General features: G+C 37.7%; 1 protein-coding gene across 1 annotated transcript in view; it reads right to left on the bottom strand.

Annotated features, from left to right (window-relative positions):
- The window catches only part of LOC106074629 (G-protein coupled receptor dmsr-1-like), a 133,403-nt gene extending 115,484 nt beyond the window's left edge, over positions 1 to 17,919 (bottom strand). The window contains exons 1-2 of the mRNA XM_056008167.1: positions 17,147 to 17,919; positions 10,323 to 10,695 (exon numbers count right to left, since the gene is read on the bottom strand). The gene's annotated coding sequence lies outside the window, so the exon portion shown is untranslated. The remainder of the gene's footprint in view (positions 1 to 10,322; positions 10,696 to 17,146) is intronic.
- Positions 17,920 to 21,190: the final 3,271 nt, after the last annotated feature.

The following is a 21,190-nucleotide window of genomic DNA, read 5'->3' as shown; positions in this document are numbered from 1 at the left end:
GCACAATGCAAAGTTTCAATGAGGCCTTTCTTACAACATCCTGGATGTGCTCACACATTTTTAGTTTGCGATCTAAAGTTACACCAAGGTACTTGGGTAGCTTTTCCATGCTGAGAGCCACTCCGTTGAGGGAGAGCTGGAAAGGTTGCCCGAGAATGCCAGTCCCGAGCGTGAACAGAGAATAGACCGTCATGGAGGTGTTTATTTCTAGCCTCCATTTTTGTGTGTATGAGTAGAGCGTATGGAGGTCTTCTTGTAGCACTTTTTGTATAGAGGTTGCGCTCCTTCCGGATTTCCAAAGGACAATATCATCAGCATATAGCAGCTTTTGGCATTTTAGCTGAGCCGGTAGGTCATTTATGAAGGGCGTGAAAAGGGCGCATGACAGGACGGAGCCCTGGGGGAGGCCGTGCTCGAGGGTCATTTCCCCTGAGACTTCTCCGTACATCCTTGTTCTTATTGTACGCTCTTGTAGGAAGTCTCTAATCCAGTAATATATCCGTCCCCGCAACCCCACGGCTCTTATCTTATGAAGTAAACCAGGCCGCCATACTTTATCATATGCCTGTTTTAAGTCAATGAAGACTGCGTATGTGCTTTCGGTCCTTTGGAATCCATCTGCTACGCTCTGCACAAAGATGTTGACTTGGTCTATAGCGGACATTCCAGCCCTGAAACCAGCCTGTTCTGGAGCTATAAGACGGGCACTCTCAAGGTACCAAACCAGACGCATTCCATTAACACTTATACTTGTAATGACAAATCTACGCCCCTCATGCCATATAGAGCTATTGTAGTAAAGTAAGTAAAGTAAAGATCCCCTTTCAGACCTTGTGTAAAGGTCATCTGTTTCTGTGGCCTACGGTTAACGAGGGCGTCATGTGGCCAGTACAACGACAAACCGCCTTTCCTTTTCCCCAACTAATGTCATTAGAGCTGGGTGGATTCTGAAATACCGAAATTAAAAATCCCATTCTTCACCAGGATTCGAACCCGGGATCCCCGGTTCGGAACCCAAGCGCTTTACGCTCAGGCACCGCGCCTCATACGGCTAATGACGTGGTCAAATTTTCCCCCTAAAAATGCTATGTCCACAGTGCAGAAAAAAAAAGAGAACAAAAAAAAAAGTACTGAAGCAGACGGTACTCGCGTGTCCGAAATTTATATGGCCCTCGTTGGTCGAGAAAGCTTGGACCTCATTTTTATCTACCATCCCAGACAAATGCAATTCCCTTGACCATTCCAGAGCTCGCATCTTAAGATACATTGGTCACCTAACACTGTCAAATGTACACAGTTTAACCGCATCTATCAGCGCGCGTCTGGTGATCGAGTATCGATCTGGTCCTTACCCAGTTATCTCTAGTACGCGTAGGTAATGGCTCCAACAGACGCGTCGTTAATACAATGATGGCTGTCTTAGATCTAAAACCTTAATGAAGAGCAGGGACAGGGATTAAAAGCCAAGACGGTTCAATAACAACAAAAAAGTTTCTTGGTTTATCTCAAGACAAAGAGATGGCAATGTTTCTTCAGTCTTGTCAGGTCAGCAATGTGATGTCTAGACAGCTTTATTTAACAACTTTTCGCACATTTGTCCGGTGGTTTTGTCGTCGGCTCTATTTCTATACTAATAGCATTGGACACCAACAGTCATAGAGGAACCTGTAGATAAGTACCTTGGAGAAGATGGTAGTATCAGCCTTCATTACACGCAAAGCAGGGGTGTAAATAACAGTTAAGTTCTCCTTTCAGACATATTGATCTTTAGAGCAGATGATGACCGACGGTTAACGAGGGTGTCATGCGGACAGCAAAATTACTTTATTTTCCCAAAGCAAAGTCCGGCAGCCATTTAATTTTGGTTGACACGGGGGCGCCTATAAGTCCTGAGTTTAAAAATCCCAGTCTTTACCAAGATTCGAACCCGCGACCCTTTGGTTCGGAAGCAAAACACTTAACCTCTCAGCCACCGCGCAGTTACTGGTCTAAAATTAGAGTATGAAAAGATAGTAATATAAGATTAGATAGACATTATCTTGGCCAAGCTCTCCTTGAACTATTGAGCGAAAAAGAATGAGATAAAAGCCAGAGAAGTTTACAAACTAGCGGCCTCCTTTCCCAGCCAGAAATCGTTTTAAATGTCAAGGCCAAGGACTAACTGCTGCTCTGGCATGTTCTTGTATAAGGTCATCGATAAGCCATTCAGCATGATACACATCTTCTGACGCTGCACTTGAACCAAATTACTCTGGTATTACGCTCTGTCAGCTCCGTGATTGCGATAGTTGGATAGCAATGTTAATAGCACATAGAAGCTGATGCAACGTTAACATAAAAAAGTTATTGACATTATCAGATGAATAATGGTGTAAGAGAAGATTGTATTTTGGTCGCTACTCCCGTGGGCATGCATTGTAGCAGGTGCCCGCGACAGACACTTTAACCTAATAGTCAGTTAATGACGAGTCTTTCATGATGGATACTCGTTGCCTGAATACACCTCACATCATGGGCGTAGCCAGGGGGGTGGGGTTTGAACCCCGGAAATAACGGAATTTAGTGAATGATTTTTTACTTTGATTTTGTTTATTTTATGTGAGATTTTAATACTAAACCATCAATTGCCCCAGCACAACCAATGGGGTTTTGAGTTTAAAACCCCTTACCAGGGGGTTTTGAGTTTAAAACCCCCTACCAGGGGGGTTCGAGTTTAAAACCCCCTACCAGGGGTTTTGTGTTTAAAACCCCCTACCAGGGGGGTTCGAGTTTAAAACCCCCTACCAGGGGTTTTGTGTTTAAAACCCCCTACTAGGGGTTTTGAGTTTTAAATCCCCTACTTGGGGTTTTTGTAGTTAACCCCCCCCCCCTCTTCTATAAAACAAAACAAAACAAAAATGCAAACGAAAATCCCCTAATTCCAAGAGCACAGTTAAGGGAGATTTTGATTTTAAAACCCCCTCCAAAAGTTACGATAAACCCCCTCTTCAATATAAAAAAAAAGTTAATTACGCACTCAAAATGTTATGAGCGTAGCTAAATGGGTTTTGACTTAGTTTTTAGTTTAAACCCCACTCAGCGGGGTTTGAAGGTAAAAAATACCTCTTTAATAATAAAAACAAAGCAAATTATACACTCAAAATGTTTTGAGTATAGTAAAATGGGTTTTGAGTTTAAACTCCCCTCCAGTGGAGTTTGAAGCTAAAAAGTACCTCTTCAATATAAATAAAAGCAAATTACTGACACTAAAATCTATGAACGCAGCCAAAGGGGGGTTTGAGGCTAAAAAATGCATCTTCAGTGTAAGAAAAAAGCAAATTACGCACTCAAAATGCTATGAGAGTTGCCAAAAGGGGTTTTGAGTTTAAACCTCCATTCAGAGGGGTTTAATGCTAAAAATACCTCTTCAATATAAAAAAAAAAGCAAATTACACACTAAAATTATTTGAGCGTAGCCAATCCAATCGGGGGTTTTGAGTTTAAACCCCTCTTCTACAGATGGCGTTTGTTTAAAGTTTAAAACCCCTCCAGATGGTTTTGACTTTAAGATCCCCCTACAGAGCATTTTGAGGTGGAAAACCCCCAACAGATGATTTTGACGATAAAACTTCTCTTTTCGATATAAAATCTAAAGCAAACTACAGTCACTTAATTCCAAGAGCGTATTCAAGAGTGGTTACACATTTTTACCAGTGGCAGGGCTCCCTTAATAAACTGTAGTGAATAGTCATCTGCCGAAATTGAAAAACACTAAATGTGGCTCAACAAAGATGGCTAAGACAGATTTTAGTAAAAAAAATCCTGGCTACGCCCATGCCTCACATAGTCTACGTTTTTAAGAATACAATTTTTTTTGAGATGGTTGATTGGTACGTTATAGTTCCGTGATAGTCTATCATAAGACTTTGGTGCGTTATTGTAATAAAGTTGTCATGTAGCTCCGTGATAGTCTATCATAACACTTTGGTGCGTTATTGTCATGTAGTTCCGTGATAGTCTATCATAAGACTTTGGTGCGTTATTGTCATGTAGTTCCGTGATAGTCTATCATAAGACTTTGGTGCGTTATTGTAATAAAGTTGTCATGTAGCTCCGTGATAGTCTATCATAACACTTTGGTGCGCTATTGTCATGTAGTTCCGTGATAGTCTATCATAAGACTTTGGTGCGTTATTGTCATGTAGTTCCGTAATAGTCTATCATAAGACTTTGGTGCGTTATTGTCATGTAGTTCCGTGATAGTCTATCATAAGACTTTGGTGCGGTATTGTCATGTAGTTCCGTGATAGTCTATCATAAGACTTTGGTGCGGTATTGTCATGTAGTTCCGTGATAGTCTATCATAAGACTTTGGTGCGGTATTGTGATAAAGTTGTCATGTAGTTCCGTGATAGTCTATCATAAGACTTTGGTGCGGTATTGTGATAAAGTTGTCATGTAGTTCCGTGATAGTCTATCATAAGACTTTGGTGCGGTATTGTGATAAAGTTATCATGTAGTTCCGTGATAGTCTATCATAAGACTTTGGTGCGGTATTGTGATAAAGTTGTCATGTAGTTCCGTGATAGTCTATCATAACACTTTGGTGCGCTATTGTCATGTAGTTCCGTGATAGTCTATCATAAGACTTTGGTGCGTTATTGTCATGTAGTTCCGTAATAGTCTATCATAAGACTTTGGTGCGTTATTGTCATGTAGTTCCGTGATAGTCTATCATAAGACTTTGGTGCGGTATTGTCATGTAGTTCCGTGATAGTCTATCATAAGACTTTGGTGCGGTATTGTCATGTAGTTCCGTGATAGTCTATCATAAGACTTTGGTGCGGTATTGTGATAAAGTTGTCATGTAGTTCCGTGATAGTCTATCATAAGACTTTGGTGCGGTATTGTGATAAAGTTGTCATGTAGTTCCGTGATAGTCTATCATAAGACTTTGGTGCGGTATTGTGATAAAGTTATCATGTAGTTCCGTGATAGTCTATCATAAGACTTTGGTGCGGTATTGTGATAAAGTTGTCATGTAGTTCCGTGATAGTCTATCATAAGACTTTGGTGCGGTATTGTGATAAAGTTATCATGTAGTTCCGTGATAGTCTATCATAAGACTTTGGTGCGTTATTGTGATAAAGTTGTCATGTAGTTCCGTGATAGTCTATCATAAGACTTTGGTGCGGTATTGTGATAAAGTTGTCATGTAGTTCCGTGATAGTCTATCATAAGACTTTGGTGCGGTATTGTGATAAAGTTGTCATGTAGTTCCGTGATAGTCTATCATAAGACTTTGGTGCGTTATTGTCATGTAGTTCCGTGATAGTCTATCATAAGACTTTGGTGCGTTATTGTAATAAAGTTGTCATGTAGCTCCGTGATAGTCTATCATAACACTTTGGTGCGCTATTGTCATGTAGTTCCGTGATAGTCTATCATAAGACTTTGGTGCGTTATTGTCATGTAGTTCCGTGATAGTCTATCATAAGACTTTGGTGCGTTATTGTAATAAAGTTGTTATGTAGTTCCGTGATAGTCTATCATAAGACTTTGGTGCGGTATTGTGATAAAGTTGTCATGTAGTTCTGTGATAGTCTATCATAACACTTTAGTGCGGTATTGTAATAAAGTTGTCATGTAGTTGGTTGCGTGATAGTCTATCATAAGACTTTAGTGCGGTATTGTGATAAAGTTGTCATGTAGTTAGTTCCGTGATAGTCTATCATAACACTTTGGTGCGTTATTGTAATAAAGTTGTCATGTAGTTGGTTGCGTGATAGTCTATCATAACACTTTAGTGCGGTATTGTGATAAAGTTGTCATGTAGTTAGTTCCGTGATAGTCTATCATAAGACTTTGGTGCGTTATTGTAATAAAGTTGTCATGTAGTTCCGTGACAGTTTATCATATAACTTTAGTTGCGTGATAATGGTAACGTTAAGATAAAGCTCCGTGACATAGCTTAACTCTTTCTCTCCTAACTGACGATACCAACGTTGATTCCACTAGAATGTGGTAAATAATTACGGAGAGAAAGAGTTAAATGTCATGTAAATAAACGAAGACACTGCACCTGTTACACACACGCTGTTATTGTCTCACTTTCAAAACAACAATAGCCTTTTGTTGTTTGCGGTCGTTGACTTATTGCAACGAAATGTTGTAAGTCAACTGAACCGCTGTAGGCGTAGTATTTGTTTCACTTTTAAGACTTGAAATAACATGAATCACTTCTTTGCGAACAAAACTAACTAGAACAATGACTACAATATAACAAAAATTCAGCTTGAGATCAAATACATTTATATTGTTATAAACCTGGTGGTATGGGGGGTATTGGTATGTGTGTAGTCAGCCGACGCAAATCGCCCCAGGCCAGCGCTAGACGATCGGTCAACCGTGACGAGTTACGACGGTCAACCGAGACGAGTGTCAACATGACGGTTCGGGAAAGATCGGCATCGTGAACAGAGCTCAGGAGCGTCACGAGGGATGTAGTCATCTGACCACCCTGAGTGGTCGAGCGACGTTCTGTCCGGTTCTAGAAGGCCATTAGGGACCCTATATAAAGAGCGGAGGTGTCGCAGTCAAGACGGTCCAGAGCCCGGTTTACTACATTCCAGTCGACTACAGCACAGCTCAGTGTAGTTTAGCGGTGTGGTTCTGTACGGAGTACCATCACGTACAGTTGAAACGAACGGCGTCTTGATCTTAGTCTGTGATCGAGTTCGACACATCGAGCCCAGTGTGTGAAGTCAGTCCTGAACTGTTGAACCCAGTGCAAGCCCGGAACGAGACGGAGAGGCCAGTGCAAGAGTTGATACGGCGGTACGGTTGATACGGAGAGATATTTGTACAGCCTGTATTACGTGTTGCCAATTATTCAGTATTGGCTGCAATTTATTTTACATTGAAGTGTTCCGTTACTTTGAGCCCTGAGTTGTCATGTTCTTTAAGTTGGTGGTGTAAGGTGCAGTTTCGCAGAGAGCCTGGATAGTGAGATTCGTAACAATATTTTAAACAAATCTAACGCACTATAAAAACACGTCATTACACTCTGGCATCCAGAAGTCGACTGGCGTACAAAGCTCACGACATTGCTGCTTATCTTGCATCATTTACATTGCATCGCTACCATCCATCACTAGCTTCATATCAACGCCAGTGTAGAAACACACACTCCATACCATTTCTTAACTCTTTCTCTTCGTTATTATTTTTCCACTTTTCGAAGGACTTTTTCATTTGGTTTATTACTATTTCAATACCCCTGTTATGATTAAGCTTCAATAGCCGTTGACTGTTATCAGAAAATGTTTTATTTGGTATATAAGTAAAAGGGAATGCAAGCTCTTTTTATATAACACAAAGTCAAGTTTATAAAATTAAACAATTTAATGAGGTCAAATCAACGATGGTATCGTCGATTAGGAGAGAAAGAGTTAAGACCATACTTTAAACCTTACCCCTCTTCAGACTATACTTCTAAATTACCTTCTTCAGACTATACTTCTAAATTACCTTCTTCAGACTATACTTCTAAATTATCTTCTTCAGACTATACTACTAAATTACCTTCTTCAGACTAAACTTCTAAATTATCTTCTTCAGACTAAACTTCTAAATTACCTTCGTAAGACTATAAGTTTAATATTACTTCTTTCAGACAAGAGCAGTGGCGCCACTTTTTTTGTTTTAGGCATGAGAACCATCAAATAGATTTTGGACACGAATGTCACGGCCACCTTACCTCAACCAATCAATGAGTCTAGTGTAACTGAGCGGGACTTAGCCTCTGCGGCCTTATTATGCACTGCTGGCAGACGTTTCTAGGACCGGCAAGCATCACGTGACGGACCGGATATGGTCCGCGGACCGTATTCTAATCAGCACTACCAAAGAATATCAATAAAAACATATTGAGCCCTCCTTTTTTCGTGAATATCGCACATTGTTATCTGTGTCTAAATTTATTTTTTACATAGAGTTCTATTTTAGTCCTGACACTAGACCCCCACTCCAGCAGGAGTCCAGCATCAAACACACTAAAACCTTGGTTTGCTTTGCGCCTTTGAAACAATTATTGTAATTAGAACGCCTTGAAAACCTTTATGGACGTTCTCAGCGCCTGAATGTGTTGTGAAAATGTAAAGCTGAATGCCAATGATGTATCATGTTTAAAGGATATTTATCATCCTTTTTTTTTCTTTACACCTTGAGATAATGAGTTTTTGATCATAAATCAAATGATTTGTGCCAAATTTAATAACACACTTTATCAGCACGGTTGCATAATAACTATTCGAGAAGCACAAAGCAATCGAAGACTCTCTTGTGGCTTGGGAATAATAATATAACAGAATTCTAGATTTTAAATAATAACAGATAATTTCTGTGTTACATTTTCACAAACATTTACAAACAGAAGGTTTGGATGCCAACGTGTTGCTGATAATCAAGTCACAATTTAAACCGATTGTACTTTTAAAATCTAAATGTTATGTTGACAACGACTACAAGATTGCGTTTTTTTTTGTTGTTTTTTTGTTTCCAATGAGGACTTTAAAAAGAAAGTATACCTTAACTCTACTGCAACAGAATTTAAAGGGGGTTGAACCCTCGACTACTGCTCTGACATGTGGTTTTAAATCCTGAAATCCACGGAAGCATAGTATTTTTTTCCCCATAAAAAATACGCTTTATTATTGGATTTATGATTGCGCGGCGCCTGGAGAGGGGGGGGGGGGGAGAAGTCTCCAGACATTGTTAAAAGGCTTGGCTGTGATAGGGCTAATTTATTAGTCTGAGCAATTTTGCCATTGTGTACGTGTTTCTAAGCGTGTGTGTGAGTGAGTGAGTGTATGCGTATCCAAGGTCAACATGGCAATGTTCGTATAAATGAGCCGATGTATTATAAACTCCATTGCTTCCCACCTTTACTGTATCATATAGAAAGGTATATCGTATTATAGATCTGTTTAGGCATTGTGTCTGAGTCGGAATATTTCAGAGATGTTTTGTAGATAAAAAGACCTAAATATTTTGTAGCATCTGTACAACATGAAACAAGAGTTGATAGAATTTCTGTTACATTCAACAAAATGTTATGATGCCTTGAGGTTCTAAAAAATCTACACCCTAGATCACATAATCGACACGCCCCTGCTTGTTTTTCTAGTCCTTCTAGTTTTGTAGGCTGTTTGACTTTTTTTTTATAGCTTTTAACTTCTAGGTTATGTCATGGTGTTAAAGTTAGAACCATTGAAAGAAGTATACTGTTATTAGAGACATATCTAAGCTTGGTAGGGTTAAAGGTATAGCTTCATTAGAAACGGATCTAAGCTTGCTAGAGTAAAAGTTATACTTTTATTAGAGACAGATCTAAAATTGTTAGAATTAAAGTTATAGCTTCATTAGAGACACGTCTAAGCTTAGGCATAATTTCTATTATCCTTTTTTTCCTCGTTAATATTTATATAATTATAAGTTAATCCTATTGACCAATGACACGATACAAATCTCCGTTCTCTTCTTTATCTTCCAATGTCTGTATGTCCTAATGATATACCAATGTTTGAATGCACTGACAGTGAGGATGTACATAGTGGACTGTGGAGTGTCTCTTTACACAGTCCCCGCTACGTGCTCATTACTTTGCCCTAGAAAATGTTATTCATCAAAGTATCGATCCCTTGGGTAAGGTATAAACCTATCAGCTGGTCAACTTCATGGGCCAGCCAGATAGTAGTGACGTGTTCACTGGCACGTAACGTGTTGGGTACACAAAATAAGCTACCTAAAACTACCCTGAATGTCATGATTTTGTTTTCAAATGAGATTAGCAAAGCCAGTGTAACTTTATACCTGTATAGGATTCTAATATGATACCAGGATTATGGATAATGCTACTAAAAGTCTATAATTTATAAGGCCTATAACGTGAGGCCGTCCCCCCATACAGAGAAACAGGAATTGTTACAATGCACTGCAAAATTTCTCCACTGCAAAGATACACCTTAAAGTACCTTAGAGTGATTAAACAGTACCAGCCTATAATTATTTGATTGGGACTTGATGAAATGTTTTCAGTTTTTTTGTTGCTTTTAGAGTTTAGACGACCAAAATAAATCGACAAAAGACGAAATTTTTTTTCACAATATTGCCAAGAATATGTCAAAGGTCAGCCTGTGGCCAGTGAATGATCACGTCCCTTGCCTCACACATACAAGAAAAAAATAATTTTAAATACAAAAACTCTTCGGCAACTCGTGTCAATATCTAGAGAATAGGAAGAGAAATGTAAGAATGACCAATGCAATAAAACTTGGACCAACCTTACTGCGAGTTGACTGCTTGTAGGTCTTCTATATAGTCAGAGCTGTACATGACGTTAGGTATCCTTCAACGTAGCGGAATAGATGTCATTAGTCTCCTCTTTTATAGAATTATCCAGCAAGGGTTTGGTCACAAAGGCTATGATAGTGACTCCGTAACAATTGATAGAAAAGCAGCTGCGATCCCTGGACACTTCACAATATAAGTAAATAGAAACTCTCTGACTGACTGAATCTTGTCACCTATTCTAGTATGTGATAATATAGATCTAGGTATAGATCTACTCTAGCATCTGAACTCCTCATAGAATACACATTGAAATAGATGAATATTAATTTGTAATTTTAAATCCTTTTTTCGGGAAATGTATATCTACATGAACACAAAGGAAAAACATATAAAGCAGTAATAATGACTGACTGACCACTGTGTTATTTGTACTGACCACTAGTGAACACACTAAGAAAGCTATTGCTGACATACTCACGAGACTCTAACTAGAAAGAATGTCTGGAGGCGAGGTGGCTGTGCGTTAAAACGCTTGAGTTCGGAGCCGAAGGTCCCGGGTACGAATCTCGGTCAAAGCTGGATTTTTAATTTTATTGGGCGCATCTGAAGGGTACCTGACATGAGTTGCGGAAAAGTAAAAGGCGGCTGATCGTTGTGATGGCCACATGGTAGCCTCGTTAACCGCAGGCCACAGACACAGATGACCTTTATATCATCATAGAAAGCAAGTTCTGAAAGGGGAATTATTTTTTTTAATAGAAAGAATGTTTGGCTGTTGATGGTATGTGCCGTGTGCTACCGACATGTTTTAAAGACCTATATAAATATATTTTTGCTTTGCAAGTTAAAGTTGTGTTTTTAAAGAAATTAAGATTTTACCGTAGAAGCCATAACGTTCTGTAGGATGGCAAGGGAAGGCAGCAGCTAGGGTTTGAACGCGGGACCATAGTAACGACAGTTCTTAGCCATACCATAGGACCGGGCAGCCATTCAGAATAAATCGAGGTGTAGTTTAAGCCGCAATAAATTACTACGAAGTGTGACGCGTTCACTCATTTATTCTTTGGTTTAATGGGGGGGGGGGGCAGTAGGCTATGGACAACCTTTTTTTTTTTTGCAATTACTGTTAAAACAATAAAACTAAATCGTAATAAAATGTTTATATTACATTTTAAACATAAAAACATTTAAAAGACCCATTAGTGAGTGGGTTGTTACAAACATATTTTTCTATCTGACACTTCTGTTGCGAGTGTTCTGTATAATGACAAGAGCAAATAAAAAAAGTCAAATTTTGAGTGATGTCTTGAACCAGAAATAGAGAATTCACTTGTTATTTTTTTTTAACATACTAGCTCAAACCTTCTGCATGAAGGCTGGCAGTATTTAAACATGCAGCATTAGTGTTTATATTAAAGATAACCGGCCAGATTGACATGCTTATAGACAAATATTTGTGTTCATAGAAGTGGCACGTACAATTTGAATACATTTTTTTTGATAGATGAAGGTGTAAAAATGTAAGTAGGTGTGCCCTGAGCGACGCGTCACACTTAAGTCTTTCCAGTGTTAAATAGCGTACATCTAGTAGCCAAAAACAAAATGTATGTTGATACACGAATTTATCTCGTTCATTAAGGTCATACAATAATTCCATCCATCCACCTATCCATCTAGCACTTTGTCGCTCTCTCTCTCTCCCTCAAATCTATGTATTTGTGTGTGTTGGTATATAAATGTGTATGTGTGTGTGTCTCTATCAAATACATTAAGTTTTTTTTTGTTTTATCACTACTGATTTTTAATTCTTCCACATGACCACAAATAGGAAGTGGACAGTGTTCAGAAAAAAAATTTTACTAAGATTTGACGTGATTTATAATTCGGATATAAAACTTAGTCAATTCTAGAAATAGCTGGCTGTCAGACGGTTACTATTTGACCCTAGCTAATGGACACGAGCGTCTAGTAAATAATGTATTTGGTGTTGAATCAACAAGACGTGATAAAGATCAGATGATATAGAATCGCATTATCATCTCTTCATTATTTCACTTCTTATAGCTGGACAGGCCAAAGTCTAAATGTAGATCCAATGTTTACAAATCAAGTGTTACAAACGAACACATAATGTTACAATTTATTCTATGTAACTTTTTCTGTTTGGAAATAATGTATTCTAGAATTGATTTCTATTTGCTATGTAATTTGCAATTAAACGCATAAAAACCTAGCTAAGATGGGTTATTTGGCTTGGGTGAACTATATAGTGGAGATTTTGCCAAGTTGTACATTTATCCCTAGATAGAGGAATTTGCCTTAATTATCCGGGTCTTAATATCCATACATATATAGGTAATCAGAAATCTTGAAACAAAATCTGTTAAATGTAGATTTTGTTAGGTATTTCAACGGCTCTGTTAAAAAACAAAACAAAAACACAACAACAACAACACTTAATTGAAAAAAAACTTATGAAATAATTTAATAGACCTATCATTGTGCTAAGTCTATTCAAAGAAAACAAATGCTCTATAGGCTCCACAAAAGGTTTAAAGAGTCGCGTCCTTTTCCTCCTCCCCTGAGGCAGATGGTGCGGAGATGGCCTATCGTAGAACGAGAGTGCAATGTGGCAAACACAACGACCAAACTGCCTTACTTGCACGACGTATGTCCAAGGTCGTCCTAAAGTGCGTAGTTCAATATTCTTAACCGAGATTCGAAATCAATACCTATCAGTATGGAAGCCAAGCTCTTCACCACTCGGCTACAAATATAAAAAGCATCATTCTAAACAAACTAGAAGTAGGAAAAGCCTTCGTGTGCACTATGTTGATGAGAAAACGAAAGTTAAGACATTGTTGACAGTTGCTAAGTGACGGAAATACTTGTCTCAACAAGTCTTAATAGTTCCCAATAGCACACGGTGCAGTTTGAAACATATTAATGTGTCAAGGTCACAGAACGTAAATCAAATATTTTGGCAGCTTGTTTTATTCCAGACGACCCGAGGTTTACTCTGAAGGAAGGGGAGGTAATTTTAAAAAACCCCATTAATTTGACTTTCTTTGCTAAAGATTTCTTTAATATTCACGTTTCGTTTTGGTTGGAAAGATTGCAAATAAAAGAGGAAGACAATACACGAGGTCTTCCCATCAATTTTAAGTTTGTTATTTCTGTGGATTTAGTTTTGACATTCTATTTCATTGTGCATTTCTGTCTTAGAATTGTGTGTGTGTGTGTGTATGTACTAATTATTGAATTTCAGTTCAGATGATTATATAATTAGTTGTTCCTAGAAGATTTCTTCTGCATTTTATTTTACACTTATTGAAACATCTCTGACTGCTCGTGGAGTGACTAAACCTAGTGTTAAGACATATGATACAAAGTCCACAGCCCAAGGACAGCGTGACAACTATTGAAATTTCTGCAGGTAGATTCTACAACATTCTAAAGTGGAGCAGTGTTTAATTGTCTATTGAAATGAATCTTGTGTGACAAGATTCATATCTCAAAACACCACGCTGTTATTTTACTTGCGTCAAAATCATTGGCGGATCCAGAACTTTTGAGTGAAGAATGGGCGATACTTTTTGGAAAAAACACAAAAAGGAGTAAATATTACAATTGGGCGTTACCGATCTCTGGATCCACCAGTGGTCACAAGGCCACTTTGAAACCCAAAATAACACTTGCGTAACAATGACACTGTGATACCCACCCAACAACGTCACTATGACACACAGACTTAATGCTTTCCATCAAAAGTGTAACATAAACCAGAGACTATCTCCTGCTCTCTTTTCTCCTCGCCCAGGCCGCGTACAATCACTTCTGAAACTGACACTGCCTGAAATGTCGGAAAAACTGAAACTCAAACTGACGCAATCACCTAGACTCGAACTGACGCAATCACCTAGACTCGAACCGCTCACACTTATATTACCTTCAACTGTATATACAACACTACGTCATGACGTACTCATCTAGATGTTATAGTTTACACTATCATATATTTTAAACAAATATTAAAGTATTAAATTAAAGTTCTGGAAATTTCATTTTGATTTATTAGTTTCCCTCCTAGTGCTACTTTAAAAAAAAATTAAACAGCATTTGCAAAAGGAAGACAGACCACGGGTATCCAATAGCAATTAGAACACAAATCTCTTTTTTTTTTTTGTATAGTGAAATATGCCTATTTACTGACTAAAACATTTTTTTAAATGCGTTGACAGAGAAATGCTGTTATTGGGTTTGTGTTGTTTGCCTGTCCGTTTGTTCGTCCGTCAGTTTGATAAATTTGTATAAAGTGTACGAAATACTCGACCGACTATACTTTTATTGGACCTTACAGTGCTCAGAATTGGTGCCAGGCCTACCAGTAGTATTCGTCCAGTAATAAAAATGCACGTACATATAAAACATTTGTAAAACAAGGTGAAAAAGTTCACGCCTGGTATTATAACGATCAATCAATATGTGCACTTAGCACTTATCGATGAAAACAAAAATACTGTTGTCTTCATTTTGTTCAAAAGAGATACATAAGCTAGTAATAATATAGTAATAATAATAATCTTTATAATCCGTAAGTAAAATGTAATGCGGGTCTTACCTACCGAAGACTTTTAAAGATGTCCACTGTTACATACAGGTCAATATACTGTCATTTGTACTGAAAGTAAATGTTTTTATCTGTGACCTAATTTGTAGGTGTAAATGAACCGCAACGGCCGCCATCGCGTGTACGTAACACACATTCTCACTGCCATCGTACTTTGAGCCTCGATCTTTCAGTTTCCATTTCTATTTCTCTTACAGATTTATTACAGAGTGGAGTGGGTCTGTTATGTCTGTCGACCCTGGAAAGGGAGAGTTTTGAAAAATAGGGGGGGGGGGTGCGGGAGTGACGGTTTTCTGAAAAAAATATTTTAAAATACTCTTCTTGTAGTTTTCCTAATAGATTTTATTTTTTACTTTATAATTTTACTCACAATATTCAATTTGAATTCATTGTCCAAAGGGTTAGGGGCAGCCACCTTTACTACCAGTACCCTATTATCCCCCCCACCCCAACACACACCAAACGAATGTTTTGTGACCTAATGAACAAGGTTTCTAGACTCTTGAACGTAGCTTTGTCTTTCATTTCCTATCTGAAATCTGGTGTGTAGCTGATCAATAATGATGTAGTGTATTGGTTAATATCGCATTAGAGCAACAGTTCCGCAAGGTTGTCATTGCCGGAAGTGGTAATGGATGTAAGCACTCCACTACTTATAAAATGCTTCCTAATGGCATGCATCTCAAATAGCCTCTGACAACCAGTCCAACTCATGGCCTTCACATGTAGCTCAGATATTGAGTCCGACGGAACTGTTCTCACTAACAGGAGAAGGAGCAAAGAGGAGTAACTGGTGCCTGAACCAGTAAGCTTCGGGCAGGAGGGGCTCGTTAGCCATGGCTGGCTACCCACCTAAGAGAAGGAAAACTCTGAATTCAAACCTCTGTTGCCTTGCAGCTATACCCAATCATGGGAAAGGCTTCGGGAGTCAACCCTGAGGAAAAATCAGGAGCTGGCGACCTTAAGGCAGTTTGCAGCACCCAGAGCTACACTCTGGCAGAACCTGCGACGCCGCTGACCCTAAACTGTATCGGCACCGCCTTTCCTTTGGATTCATCAGCTGCTTGGAGTGGGGGTAACTGATGTGCGGGCGACATCGTTCCGACCACAGCTAATGCCCAGGCATTCATCTCATTTCCATGAGATGATCCATAGTCAGTTCGCGACTGAAGGAGGCCATATATTAGAGAAACTAGCTGCGTAATCATTTAACGTGGAAACTATCATTTTTGTTAAGTTCTTTACTTTATCTTGAACCCAGAGTCCCACATTACCCTCACTCTTCCTGCATGTTCTGTGCTATATAGGCACTTACTGACAGTCAACCTAAAACAATAAAATATTTACTTCTTTTCGGTCTCATTCTAGTAAATATTTAACAAACGCTTTCTAAAAAGTATTCCACTTTCTGTATAAGTTTTAAAATTTACTTTGTATAAGTAATCAAATATTTATACAGAATCTCCAATATAAAACATTGTTATATAATAAAGACACTTGCTCGTGTGCATTATCTGCCCATCATTCTCTATTAGTAATTCATGTTCCATTTGCTTCGCATTAATGAACTATGAAATGTCCACTATTTCCGTTGAGAAAATAAAACTGACGTAATATAAAATGTTTGTTTAAAACAAAATAGAAAAGTAAATCGATCACCTAAAGAACGAAAAAACAACTCAGTTTACAATGATGAAAAGTAAATGCTGATCACAGAGCCAGCTCAACTCTCTTATTACTACGGTACTGATATATAAAGTAGAAACAATTACGGTAAGCACCCTCTAATTCAACATTTGTAAATCATAACCTTACTCTATATCGAAGAAGAACATTGTGATTGTTTGCTAAAGCGCTTGGCTTACAACTGGGCTCCCGAGATCGATTCCTGCTTTAGACAAGGGATTTTAACATCGGGATTATAAAAATTGTTTTTTTAGGATCCATTCATAATATGTAAATGACATTCATTGGGATGGGGGGAAGGCGGTTGGTAGTTGCTCTGACCAGGTGACACCCTCGTTAACCATCGGCCCCAAAAAATTGTCCCACAGAATGTGAGACCTGAAATGGATACTTACCACTAATATTAAAGAGGTATAAGGTCTTCTTGCTTCTCCTACCAAAAGTGATGGGGCAAAAGTTACTAATGGCAAGTAAGCTCTACTTGTAATTGGTACATACCTATATGAATAAAGTAGTATCACACTAATACGGGCGTAAAAACAATACTAATTGATCACTTTATGTACTATACAACGCATTTAGAAACGTATCATTGAGGAGATAAAAAAAAACAATCACTGAAAATAAATCAAATCGTCATCAAATTTCTGTTGGATGGATTAAGCACATAGCACAAGATGATATAGAATGAAATATCCAGAAATCTCTACTCCAGAGTTGTCATAACGTATGGCCGAATAAGAAAACACCTGGTCTAGCGACTTCTAAACTTTTAAGAATGATTCACTGCTGATGTCACTTCACACAAAACTAGAACACTCGACGTCAAAGTTCATGGAAACACTAAAGACTAATTGTGAGTACCCAATCAAATTTATCCCATATCAATGCTCAGTAGCGTGAAGAAGTAAGGAGGATATTGGAATGAGAGACAGGAGAAGACATAAATAGAGAGAGAGCGAGAGAGAGAGAGAGAGAGAGAGAGAGAGCGGGGGAGGGGGGGATATGGGACGAAAGGCCATAAGGAAAAAAAAGATTAAAAAAAAAGGAAAAAAAAATCCTGTCAAGCAGAGCCCTCGTACAGAAGCAAGAACTGTACAGAGGCAAGAACCGCTACTCACTGGACGCCACGCGAGCTCTCCATTCGATTTACTGGAGCAACTGGAGTTCTCTGCCTTTTCTGAAAATATATCATTAACATGGTACTGTTTATTACACACACTGTTACAGTTGCGAAGAATCTAATTCTAGTTATTTCCAAGTTCTCAGGCCCCGTGCCCTATTCTAACACCTCCATTGACTCTGTTACTTTCACATGTAGCTTGTCGTTCTTTACCATGGACGCTGGGCGTTTTATCTACTTGAGGCAGAGACACTTTAAATAGTGATAAACATAACAGTCAAGAAAAAGAATTATATAAAGAAGGGAAAAGAATCGCTCCCGGTAACATATGGACCTATCTTACATTGGCTTTAATCTAAAGACAAAATATAAACAATACTTAAAACAAGCAAAATATAAAAAAAAAACTTTTTTTTTTAACGAACTACTTGAAATATATAAAATAGTATCAAGTAGTTTAAGTCTGTAATGTAATTACATATGTATTTATAATATATGTAGCCTAACAATAATAAATCCGCGCGATTATAGATAATTTTACCAATTATTTTTTGTTAATTGTAATTTCATGCTTTTAGCTTTCTCGATATGCTATGATCCTATTACTTGTCTGGACCAGTTAAAAAGAGGTGGCGGAGAAAGAGCGGGATATCTGGGTGATCGTTTTTTAAATGTATTTATAAAATAGAAAGTGAACGACCTGAATTGAAACTCGGGGGCCAAAGCCTTCTCAAGCATCTCAAGCCAACATTGTAGCCACTCTGCTAGTGAAGAGCGTATGAACATGGAAGATTGTATAATTATCTATTGTTTCTATTTAATTGTTTGTGTTCACTAAACCTCAGACGATGTTTAGTTTAGTCAAGTACAATTTCTTTCCCATGTTCGAAATACCAAATAAAATAATTAATCACCGATAGTTAATTAACTAATTGGCTCTATTTTTTTAATATTGATTCTTTTGTTATTAGGGAAAAGAAATAATTGAACAAAATTTCAGTTTGATCCGAGTTTGGATTAGGGAGAAATAACGTGTACAAACTTTCTACCAGACAGAAGGACAGACAGACAGAGGGAGTTAATATAAGCTTTGTAAAAATGAGAATTATCTAGGAGGAAGAACTCCACATTAATAGCCATATATCTTGATAATGCATTGGTTTAAATATCAGCGGTTCTCAACCTTTTTACTATTCCCCACCTAGTGTCCACCCCCAACCGTAAAATAATATTCTAAAGTAACTGCGCTTTGGATGATATTATAAATATCGTAATCATAGTGTTATATCTGATAAGCATTGTCCAAGATTTATGTTTAATTACGAAATAAAATAAAATTATATGTTTGTCTATAACATATTTCTGCTATATAAACAAATATTTAAAAAAAAAATTAGGACAATAAAAATGTTCGAAATCGTTTTGGTTCATTTTCATTTGTCTGCAAAATTAATTCTGGAACAAAAACTACAAATAGTAACTCCCAGTGGAACAATTGAGAACATTTCAAATGTATACATTAAAGACAATTATTTTTTGTTGGTCTATGGTGACCCCTGCAAAATCGTCATTCGACCACTTAGGGGGTTGTAATCCACAGGTTGAGAACCCCTGGTTTAATGGGTGTAGATTGTCTTTAAGGATCTAGTCTGTTTTGGAAAGGCATCTTCCATGGGGATTTTCTTCAAGAGATGGTAACTGTAACATTGTAACATTGACGCGTGGATAGTGCATCGTTTTTTTTTAATAGCCGGGTGTTTACTCTGGTCAGAACGATGTCGCTCACACATAAGTTCCCCCCTCTCCAACATCTGATGTGCATTCTAGGCTTCTTACAAATAAGTTTTTATTAAAAGAGAGGATAGTTACGTTCTACCGGTACCCTTGCGTTAATCTAGTTAATGAGAGACTTAACTTAGTCATTGGTTTTCCTGGCTGTTTTAGGCAACCCGTTCCATGTTTAATGGCGCTAGGTAAGAGAGAGGATCTGTACAAATTCGCTTTCGCATATGTAAAAAGAAAAATACTAAATAAGAAAAGAAATGTTCCTTTAAATCGTTGACACCCCCCCCCCCAACCTTTTTTGACTAATATGTCATACGGAAACGGAGGCCACATGCTTTCGTATCATAATCATATGTACAACAAGAAAACAAGCAAATATAAAAAAAAAATACTTAAAAAAAAAAAGAAAAAAAAAGCTTATCTACGGAGAAGAACTCCACATATACAACCATATATTCATATATACTAATACTGTCAGATTTATATTCCATTTTCGACATCAAACAGAATTAGCTAATAACAACTATTTTATGATTCAATTTGTTAATTTATTTGATTGATTCATGTTTTAATAGGAACAATGAATAATCGTGAAATGTTTTCACTTGATCCCAGAATGGGAAGTAGGACAAAACAAAAAGTAAAGTTTCACTCTCAGACCTTGCAGTCTATAGGGCAAATGATGTACAGGTCATCTGTTTCTATGGCCCAAGGTTAACGAGGATGTTATGTGCCCAGCACAACGTCCAAACGCCTTTACCTTTACCCAGAGCTGTGTGGACTCAAAGACACCCTAAACATCCCGGAATTTAAAACCCCAGACTTTATCAGGATTCGAAGCAGGTACCCTCCGGTTCGGAAGCCAAGCGCTTTTATCCCTCAGTTACCATGTTTTTAAATTTGTACTAGACAGACAGGCAGAGTGAATTGATATAAGCTTTGTAAATACATTGTCCAGCACATTGCACAACACAATAATAAATATATAACGTCTTTTGTTCATCGTGTTTTGTCCAATCAAGTTTACAAAAAGCGTATAAAAAACAACAAAAACAGATTCAACATTAACAACGCAGAGACATGGCATATAGAATGCATACAAAAAAAGAAGTAATTTACAAGTTTCTCCAGGCTGCCATGTTCAAGAAATAATTGCCAGATTTTATTGTAGTGATATTTATTAGGACACAAAAACAACACTTTAACCGCATGAAATTCTGAGTTTAAAAATGAAAATTTATATAAAAAACAAACATTTCAAAGTAATACAGATGAATAACTATTCTATTTGCAAAATATAGACGAACATTGATTTCAATACGGGCTAGTAATTGAGTCACATCATTTAAAGGTTAGTTTCTTTTGGCTGATAACCCAGAGGCCTGAAATAGATCTCAGTATTGTTAGTAATGGCGTAGCTTATCGGTCTTGAGGGGCATGCTGAGGAAGTCGGGATCACCTCAACCTTATTTCTGTGTGACCTAAATCAGGGGAATTCTTCAAGGTTTTGTTCAGATGGTATATTTTGAAATTAATAATAATCTGAAATTGCTCATTGCTTTAAATATTTGAGCCAAGTGATAACTACTGGTCCCGGGTTTAAATCTGTATATTATTTAAGATTTCAGGGTGCG

This window comes from Biomphalaria glabrata, chromosome 13, assembly GCF_947242115.1.
Source record: "Biomphalaria glabrata chromosome 13, xgBioGlab47.1, whole genome shotgun sequence".
Classification (NCBI taxonomy): Eukaryota; Metazoa; Mollusca; class Gastropoda; family Planorbidae; genus Biomphalaria; species Biomphalaria glabrata.
Note: the sequence above shows the minus strand (reverse complement) of the source record. Positions and strands in the feature narration are given on the sequence as shown.